We start from the raw sequence: 10,669 nt of genomic DNA on the forward strand, positions 1-10,669 counted from the left end.
AGGAACTAATTGAACTGAAAACTCAAACCAATCGCTAAACCATATGGTTTCTCAACTAATTAGATTTCAAGGCAATATTTACTTATATACACAAAACATTTCTTCCTGTGAGGGGAATGTCAGTTTGTCACTGCACCATTCCATGATGGCACCTAATTATCATAAAAATGACTCAATCCCCTCTATCTCTGTGAAGCTGGGAAGATGGATGAGCTGGCAAGTAGCCACACTGTCTCACATGCACTCAGGTTCCAGAGGTTCCCAAGGTCTTTGTATGTTTGTGAGAGGATTGTTAACATTAAAAAGGCTAATTAAACTGCTGGTGCTGTTAGGGTCAGCTTCAATTCAAAAGTTACATGATTATTTTAAATTCAGAATCTAATAGCCTCTATCTTTGGTAGGCCTGTATATAATACAAGGCATACTAAAATTGCACTTTAAAATCTCACACTTACATGGCGCAGGGGCAGGAAGAGAAGCCATTGCCAGAAATGTGCTGGCTACATTCAGCCTGGCAGAAATGGAACCACGCAAGGGCAGTCCCACAGAGCTGGACAGTGGCGGAGGTGTGATTGAGGAGGATGACATGGTCAACCTTCTCAAACATTTCAGAGATGTTGAAGAAGGGATAACGTGCCCACTCGCAGTCACATAGAATGTCATTTGTATCTTTGGTCAGGGCAGTTTTAGTGCTACAAACAGGGCAGGACCCAGACTGGAGAGATAGGAACACTGCATTTTTGGACAGATAGGCATGGAGGGGGGAGTTATGTTTGAGGACCTTAAAGAGGGAAGGGAAGTTAGAAACGGGCAGGAGTTAGAGAGGACGGATGGGTCACCAGTTTTTTTGGGGGGGGGGGGAATTGGGGGAGATGATTGCAGTTTTGAAAGGATGAGGGATGATGTGTGAGGAAAGGGATCCATTAATAATGTCAGCTAGCATGGGGCCCTGAAGGGATAGTTGAATAGTCTGGAGTTGATTGGTGAGGTGGGTCTCCTGGAAGAGATTAACTTGATTAGCATAACTCAGATAATTGTTGGAGTATGTAGGCTCGTGATACATGTCTGTTGTTAGATATGGTGAGAAAATAGTCCAGGAAGGGAAGTTTCAGACATGGACAATGTAAAGATGAGGCATGGATCAAAATTGGAAGGATAGTTAATAAAGATTAGTGTGAAAGCAAACAAAACAGCACCAACACAGTTGTCGGTGTAATGGAGGAAGAGGCCAGGGAGGGGGCTTGAGTAAGACTGGAACAAAGAGTGTTGCAAATATCCTACAATTAGACAGGCATGGCTGGAATCCATGTGGCTTCCCATTGCAACATCTTTTATGTGGAGGAAGCGAGTGAAGTTAAAAGAGAAGTTGTTTAAGGTGAGAGCAAGTTCAGCCAGGTGGAGGCTGGTGATGTTGAATGGGGATTGGTTGGGCCACTGTTGGGGAAAAGTGGAGGTCCTGCAGATGGATGGAGATCTAGCGAGCCTCCGTGTCTATGGTGAAAGGATGAGTGGGTCTAGAGAATCTGAAATTGTCAAAGTGACATATGATATCAGACGTGCCATGATTTAAAGGGGTAGGGACTGGATGGGGATGGGGGTGGGAGAGGGCTTTAGCCAGGAAGACATTGCTGGGACCACACAGCAACACTATCTCAGTAAGTGATAGTTAACTCTGCATTTAAACTGCTACATACAAAGGACAAGTTTCCTTGATAACACTACTTGGGAGACAGTTGCGCAAGCAGGAGAAACAGTCTGTGAAATTTTATCACTTGCATTCTGTGCGTGCTTTTTGGATCAATTCAGAAGGTTGAGATATAAGGTGCTGCAGTTATTGGGTTACTTGGCTTAAACATAAAAGGCTGGCTTAATTGATGCAGTTCCAGTTATAATCTTAGAGAAGTGACAACACACTTGTATCACTTCAGTGGTAATTTGTACTTCTGAACTTGTAAAGAAAAAAACTGGAAAGGAAACAAAAATCAAAAACAATTACTGCCCAAGTGTAGCTTGACCTGGTTTTCCAGATAACACGGAGTACAGTGACGGATGGGATAAGCTCATATGGCGCCTATCGATTGAATTAACTCAGAAAGGATACATGGAAAATGGTAAAAGCAACTTTAGAGAATTAGTCCCCTTACTGTAAAAAATAAAAAATAACCAGTATTTTAAAAGAACCTTGTGGCACATTAAGTTAATATTTTTAGAAAAAATGTAGTTCCTTTAAAATCAGTTCAGAAACATTATAACTTTAGAACAGAAGGTGCTAGAGGATAAAATATGGAGATTGGAAATAGAGTTGCAAGGACCAAAACTGAGAGCCTCCTAAAAACCCAACTCTTTAGCCATACCTTTGCTATCCCATCTCAAGAAAAATTTCCTCTTTTTCCTGGGTGGAGTCCTCATTTTTTCCACCGAAAGTGCTTTGAGATGTTTTCTTTTATGAAGAACAGTATTATAACTACAACTTGCTTAGATAAAAAATTTGAAAATCTGTTAGTGAAGTTAGTTATGGATCCAAATGTGGAAACTTTGTCATAGAATTCAATTGTCAAATTCAAGTTTAAATGCATTTATACTATATATACATGGTAAGTCGTAGAATATGCTCTTTTGGTTATGTATCTCCATTGTCTTAGTTTTACTGTTTCTCTCTATCTCTCCTCTTCTGCTCATGTCTCTCTTTTCTCTTCTCTTAACTCCTTTTTCCGTTTCTCTGTCCTCTTCTGCTTTTTCCTCTATTTTTATCTTCAATCCCGTCAGGTGGGAGGTAGTGGGTATTGTGGTGTGGGGGGAAAGAAGCTGCCAACGGCAGCACGCTGCATTTGGGGAAGGGGTTGTGGCAAAAATATGGCCCTCAGCAACTCCCTTCCCATCCCCAACACTTTGCTCCCATTGCATCCCCTATCCCATCATCTCCCACTATCCCCTCACACCCATAACTACCTCTACCTCTTCCCCTTCCCCTTCGAATTACCCACTCAATCCCTGTATCCTCCCCTCCTCCTTCTTTGGCTGCCACTCTCCCACCCTTAACCCTCCAGCCACTCTCTTCCAAGAGTGGATGGCAAGGATAGTCTACTTGCCCTCAACTTGTTTCCCTCCTACTTTGCCTGCTAACCCATTTCCCGCAAACAGCTTTGTTTGCTTTCAAATTTCAACTTGCTTGGTTCTTTTTTAAAAATCTAATTAGAAAGAGGAAAAACAGTCTCCCTGCCTCCATGTGTGTCAGTCTCTCTCTCTCTCGGGTGTTAGCAATTAGAATATTTATCTTTTCTGTCAACAAAACACAGGTGAGATATACTAATTAGAGATAACATAATGGCAGTTGATAAAAAGGACATAACTAACAAGGATAGAAACAGAATCCATATGGATTAAAATAAAAGATAAGGGATCGACGACACTAATAGTGGTATACTACAGACCACCTAATAGTGGAAAGGAGGTGGAGGAAGAAATATGTAAGCAAATAAGTCAAAGATATTGAATAATAATCATGGGCAATTTTAACTATCCCCAAATAAACTGGCAAGAAGAGGTAGGTAAAGGGGTACATGGAATGGAGTTTTTACAATGTGTGCAGGATTCCTTTCTTACCCAGTATGTAAAAAGCCCAACAAGAGAGGAATCACTGCTGGATCTAATAATGGGAAATGAACCAGAACAGATAAGAGAAGTAAGCGTAGGGAAACATCTAGGCAATAGTGATCACAACATAATAAATTTTAAGATGGAGATTGAGAATAACATAAGTAAGACAAAGACCAAAGTAATAAATTGGAAGAAAGCTGATTTTCAGGGGATGAGAATGGAACTAGGGAAAATAAAACTGGAAAAATTTTCTAATAAACAAAAAAAAAAGCAGTGGGAAACATTTAAAACGGTAATCAATAGAGTCGGGAAGAAGTATAGGGAGAAAGAACCAGTCCAAGGAACTATAGCTTAACTTTGGTGGTAGGAAAGATAATGGAATCCTTACTCAAAGATGTAATAGAAAAACAACTAGAAACCAAAAATATAACAAAGAATAGACAGCACGGATTTCAAAAGGGACGGTCATGCTTGACCAACCTTATTGAATTCTTTGAAGAAGTAACAGAAAGAGTAGACAAGGGTAAGAACATAAGAACATAAGAAGTAGGAGTAGGCCACATGGCCCCTCGAGCCTGCTTCGCCAATCAATCAGATCAAGGCTGATCTTCGACCTCAACTCCACTTTCCTGCCCGATCCCCATATCCCTTGATTCCCCTAGAGTCCAGAAATCTGTCTATCTCAGTCTTGAATATATTCAACGACTCAGCATCCACAGCCCTCTGGGGTACAGAATTCCAAAGATTCACAACCCTCTGTGTGAAGAAATTCCTCCTTATCTCAGTCTTAAATGGCCGACCCCTTATCCTGCGACAATGGCCCCTAGTTCTTGACTCTCCAGCCAAGGGAACCAACCCCATAGCATTTACCATGTCAAGTCACCCCATAATCTTATATGTTTCAATTAGATCACCTCTCATTCTTCTAAACTCCAGAGAGTATAGGCCCATTCTACTCAACCTCACCTCACAGGACAACCCTCTCATCCCAGGAATTGATCTAATGAACCTTCGCTGCACTGCCTCTAAGGCAAGTATACCCTTCCTTAGATAAGGAGACCCAAACTGTACACAGTACTCCAGGTGAGGTCTCACCAAAACCATGTACAATTGTAGTAAGACTTCCTTACTTTTGTACTCCAACCCCCTTGCAATAAATTCCATTTGCTTTCCTAATTGCTTGCTGTACCTGCATGCTAACTTTTTGTGATTCTTGTAGGAGGACACCCAAGTCTCTCTGAACATCAACATTTAATAGTTTCTCACCATTTAAAAAATATTCTGCTTTTCTATTCTTGCTACCAAAGTGAATAACCTCACATTTTCCCACATTATACTCCATCGGCCACCTTCTTGCCCACTCACTTAACCTGTCTATATCCCTTTGCAGACTCTTTGTGTCCTCCTCACAGCTTACTTTCCCAGCTAGCTTTGTATCGTCAGCAAACTTGGATACATTACATTCAGTTCCTTCATCTAAGTCATTAATATAGATTGTTAATAGCTGAGGCCCAAGCACCAATCCTTGCGGCACCCCACTAGTTACAGCCTGCCAGCCTGAAAATGACCCATCTATCCCTACTCTCTGTTTTCTGTCCGTTAACCAATCCTCTGTCCATGTTAATATGTTACCCCCAACCCCATGAGCTCTTACCTTGTGTAACAATCTTTTATGTGGCACCTTGTTGAATGCCTTTTGAAAATCCAAATATACAACATCCACTGGTTCCCCTTTATCTACCCTGCTAGTTACATCCTCAAAAAACTCTAATAGGTTTGTCAAACTTGATTTCCCTTTCATAAAACCATGTTGACTCTGCCTAATCATATTATGATTTTCTAAGTGCCCTGTTACCACTTCCTTAATAATGGATTCCAGCATTTTCCTGACGACTGATGTCAGGCTAACTGGCCTGTTTTCTCTCTCCCTCCTTTCTTGAATAGCGGGGTCACATTTGCTACCTTCCAATCTGCTGGGACCATTCTAGAATCTAGGGAATTTTGGAAGAAGGGTGATGCAGTAGATGTAATATATTTGGATTTTTAAAAGGCCTTCGATAAGGTACACATAGCAGACTCATGACAAAGGAAATTTCCACACCACCTGAGGAAGGGGGAAGCCTCCGAAAGCTTGTGGGATTAAAAATAAAATTGTTGGACTATAACTTGGTGTTGTAAAATTGTTTACAATTGTCAACCCCAGTCCATCACCGGCATTTACCCAGAGAGTGGTTAGGATGTGGAATTCACTACCACAAGGAGTAGTTGAGGTGACTAGCATAAATGCATTTAAGGGGAAGCTCGATAAACACATGAGAGAGAAAGGACTAGAAAGATATGCTGATAGGGTTAGATGAAGTAGGGAGGGAGGAGGCTCGTGTGGAGCATAAACACCAAGGTCATGATTTTAACCCCGAAGAACGGGTGGGTTGGGGGCGGGGGGGGGGGGCAGTAAAAATTTTAAAGATTGGGAGTGGGAACGAGTCCCGACTACAACGTCCGAAAAATGAGTTTCACCCAGACGTATCTTGGTGCGTGTGCAGTTCAGAAACACGGAAGTCCCATCGGCAATTAAAACCGGCGGGATGACATTTAAAGGGGGAATTAAGACAGTTGAAGTTCTTAATTCAATTAAATTTGTGGGGATTGAGGCAGACAAACGATTATAACTCTGCCTGAATGTGTTTCCCCGTGGCCTCTGAAACACGCCGTGGAAATAGAGGCGAGTTGTAGCCGGCAGTCATTGGGACATTTAAACCAGTGATTGACAAATGGGGATTAACGATGAGTTTTTGCAGCAGGACAAGCAGTTCTCTCAGACAAACATTTAGCTGGGAATTCTTAGTGTTTAGACTGAGATTTCTTTGTTCAAACTCAGAATTCTTCTGTTCAGACATATTTGTCTGCATTTTGGACCCCCTCGAACCGACACCATCAGGGTGGGGGATGCAATGGATGTATTCAGCACTATATCTGAGGAGGAGGCACATCACTGTCCGTGGCAGGCACGACGTGCAGTTCTGGGAGTTACAGCTCCACAAAACAGAGGTGCGTCACAGGGACCTGCAGAAGAGCAGAGAAGGAGACAACGGAGGGCCCGACGTCACAGGAGGCACTACCCACGAGAGGGTCTACAGGCAGAGGCTGAGCTTCCTGGACCTCTCTGAGGAGCAGTGCCTATGAAGGCTCAGATTGAGTCACCAGGTGGTCGCAGACATCTGTGGCCTCCTTTATGCAGATCTGCTCCCGGCTGGGCCTGCTGGCCACACGTTGCCCATCGCAGTTAAAGTCACCACTGCCCTCAACTTCTTCACCTCTGGATCATTCCAGAGCGCCACCGGTGACATCACCAGGATCTCTCGGTCGTCTGCCCATAAGTGCGTACGACAGGTCACGGATGGCTTGTTTGCCAGGGCATCCCACCACGTTAACTCCCCCATCGACAACATCAGCCAGTCTGAGAGGGCAGTGGGCTTCCACTCTCTGATTGGCTTCCCACGGGTACATGACGCAATTGATTGCACACATGTAGCAACCCGAAGACCTCCACATGAGCCAGGACTGTTCATTAACTGAAAGGGATCTCACTCCATCAATGCACAGCTGGTTTCCGACCACCGGAAGAGGTTTCTGCAGGTGTGTGCCAGATTCCCTGGCAGCTGCCATGATTCCCTCATTCTGCATGAATCCAACATCCCGGCCCTCTTCCACATTTAAGGGCTGGCTCCTTGGAGACAAGGGATACCCCCTGCAGACATGGTTCATGACACCTGTGAGGAACCCCACCAGTGAAGTACAGAGGCGTTACAACGACAGTCACATCACCACCAGGTCTGTCATAGAGCAAGCCATATGAACGCTGAAAATGCGCTTCCGGGGCCTGAATCAATCTGGGGGAGCCCTTCAGTATTCACCAGTGAATGTGTGTAGAATAATAGTCGTGTGTTGCGTCCTGCATAACATCGCTCAACAGAGAGGGTTACAGGTGGATGAGGTCCCATGCGCTCTAGTAGCAGCCGCACCTGTCTTCAAAATTGAAGTAGAAGATGAGGAGGAGGAGGAGGATGATGATGATGGGCGATCCATCAGCAGAGCAGCATCTCACCTGGCTGCTCGTCATGCCAGGGAGTCATTCATATTTGATAGATTCTCATAGAGAGATTTGCAAAGTGACTACAGCCAAGTACTCAGACCACCTGTAAGGACCACCACAACCACAAACCCCGCCCCCCCCACCCCAGATTGCACAAAACAGTCATACAACGACACATACACCCATTGCAAATGCACCCAATGAATGGCATCAAGTCTTGCCATTCATGAGCAGCCACATGTAAGGGCGCTTTCACGAAAGGAACTCAAAAATGTGCAAGACGTGGCAATGGTGGTGATAATTTCACATTTAATGTTATGATTAACATAAACCAAATATAACAGTCACAAATAAAACATGACAGTCTTTCAGACACCCTTGCATATACTCTTGGTGATTACAAAACCTTCGACTTCCTCTTCCTACCGCTTCTCCGTGGTGCATCCCCTGTGGCTGCAGCAGAGGTAGTGGCAGGTTGCTCAGATTCATGCCCTGACTGCTTAGTTGCTTTCGGCCTATGACCTCTGGCTTTTGGAGCCCATGAGGACCCCTCCAAAGACTGCTGCACCTGCACCTGTGCAGGGGCGAACTCGGCCCTCTGGAGAGGAGGCAGCATTGCAGGTACCAGTTGAGGGGGGGCAACAGGTGAGACGTGGGAGCACTTTGAGTGGCGTCCCCACTTCAATGTCCCCTTTCGCCATCATCCCTCTCCTAGGCCAGGGCCACATCACTCCTACCACTCTGCTGTACAACAGTGTGGAGGACATGTGTGATGCCTTGTAAGGCCAGTGTTAGCGTAGCTGTCTGCATGTCTAAGGCAGCAGAACGTAGTTCGCCCTGAGTCTGCACAGTCATTGCCAGGGCCTGAATGGACTTATTTGTAAGCCTTGTTGAAGCTCAATGGAGGCTGCCATTCTCTCCATTGCAGATATTCCTGTACTTTCCTGCGCCACCAACCCACTAGCGATGGAGTTGGACTCCTCCATCCTCTCTGCTATTGTGGAGAGTGTGCATGGCACTTTTCCCACTCCCTTTCAAAGTTGCCCCTGCACCTCTAACATTCTCCTTTTAAAGGCTGGCCCCCGGGATTCAGTATCTGTGCCAAGCTGAGCAGAGCTTGGAGAGGAGTAGCCCACCAATGCGGACTCTCCACTGATGCCCCTGCCACCAGTGTCTGCTCGTGCTCACTCGTGTGTGGTGACTCACCAGGTGACAACCCAACTACCTCTCTAATAGGACCCACCAAGGTGTATCTGTGCAGTTGGATAGCTCGCTAAGATGTGACGGTGCGCCCTCAGAGGCAGGGAGCTCTTCTGAGGAATCGCACTCGACCACCCTCAGTCCGTGACGCCCCTGGAAAAGAACGTACAGCAGTATTAACAATCATCACAGAAGTAATGTTGCGATGAGCATACTGAGGTGTGCAACAGATAAATCATTGATAACATCAATCCATGTTGTGTGTGAAGGATGTTAAAGTTTTGTCACCAGATGTTTGTGGGGTGCCAGTCTCGGCATCCCCGACGGCCAGGCACTCTACTGTCCAGCTTATCTCCAAGGCCTCCTCCTCCGCCTCTGTGAGGGCCACGATTTGTAGAGGCCTCCCTCCAGTCCTCACTCTCTCCCTTGCATTTTCTGCTCTCCTCCTACAAGGGGAGAAAGTACAGTCACGTGAGTGAGTGAGGGTGACAGGGTTACCCGATGGATGCATTGCTTTGGATCAGGATGACAATGAAGCAGTTGCATCAGAGGGTGACGATCAGACAGATTGATCACATTGGATCAGGATTGGGGTGAGTGGGAGAGGTGGGTGCACAAATGGCAGGGGTGGGGGGTGAAGAAGTGCACAGAAAGTGAAGGTAAATTGACACTAAGCCTTAAGTGGGTGTGAGGAGTGATGTGATGGAGTAAGCTTTGCAGGGCAGTGTGAGGGGGGGTAATGTTCACCACGGAATGGAGGTCAATTTGTAGCTGTACTCACTTTTCCTGACCTGGTAAGGTCATTAAATCTCTTTTGGCATTGCAGCCACGACCGGGGCACCGTGCTGCTGCTGCTGACCTGGTCTGCCACCTCCAGCCACGGCTTCTTTGTGGCAACCAGGTTTCTTCCTCCTGTCTGGTGGATAAAGCACCTCCCTCCTGCTTCTCACTGCACCCAGCCATGTCGCCAGGGTGGCGTTGGAGAACCTGGGAGCTGGCTTGGCTCTGGAACATGGCATGGTGATTGTAGCCTCCTTTCTCCTTCAAATTGCATTGTTGGAGTGGCCCTTTAAATAGTGGGCTTTAAACGTGTCATGCGGGTGTGCAGTCTGCCCACTGCGCAGCTTGAGGACGTGAAACCCATAAGTTGAGTTAAGTGGCTTCTAATTAGTCGCGATCACTCAGGAAACCGCACAATTATTTTTCTCCAGGTTTTCCACCCGATTATTGACCCCCCCCCCCCCCCCCCGCTGAGATCCCGCCTCTTAGTTAAAATTTAGGCCCAGCATGGACCTGTTGGGCCGAATGGCATGTTTCTGTACATTCTATGTAATCTATGTATTTAGTTTACTTCAAAGTCAACTTTTTAAAAAAAAATTGAACATTAGAAATTTCAGTTATTGAGAAAGAAATGACATTTGAAAAATTTTCAGAATTTTGAGCAATTTGTGGGAAAGGATAATACTACACCACCCATAGCCAGATTGTGCAATTCCAAGCTTACATAGGCAATTTCCATTATAAACGTGGATGTAGGAATTTATAATGGAAAAGGGTTGACACAAAAGTGTGAGAAAGTAACAACAGGAGGTAAGATTTTGTAAACAGGAAATGTGTGCAGGCATAAAATTTTTAACAAGATTATAGATTTGCATATTACACTGTAACACATTTCATTATCTTTAGAACATTACAATTTTTATTTCTGAGGAACAGTCATGATTCAATTTTACCAAACCCCCCTCCCAAGCCGCCCCATAATTGCAAAAATAAGCACTG

The 10,669-nt window shown here is 45.0% G+C and overlaps 1 protein-coding gene across 3 annotated transcripts in view; it reads right to left on the reverse strand.

Annotated features, from left to right (window-relative positions):
* Positions 1 to 10,669, reverse strand: part of nenf (neudesin neurotrophic factor) — a 34,275-nt gene that overhangs the window by 21,425 nt on the left and 2,181 nt on the right. The window lies entirely within an intron of this gene.

This window comes from Heptranchias perlo, chromosome 8 (assembly GCF_035084215.1).
Source record: "Heptranchias perlo isolate sHepPer1 chromosome 8, sHepPer1.hap1, whole genome shotgun sequence".
In the NCBI taxonomy this organism is placed as follows: domain Eukaryota; kingdom Metazoa; phylum Chordata; class Chondrichthyes; order Hexanchiformes; family Hexanchidae; genus Heptranchias; species Heptranchias perlo.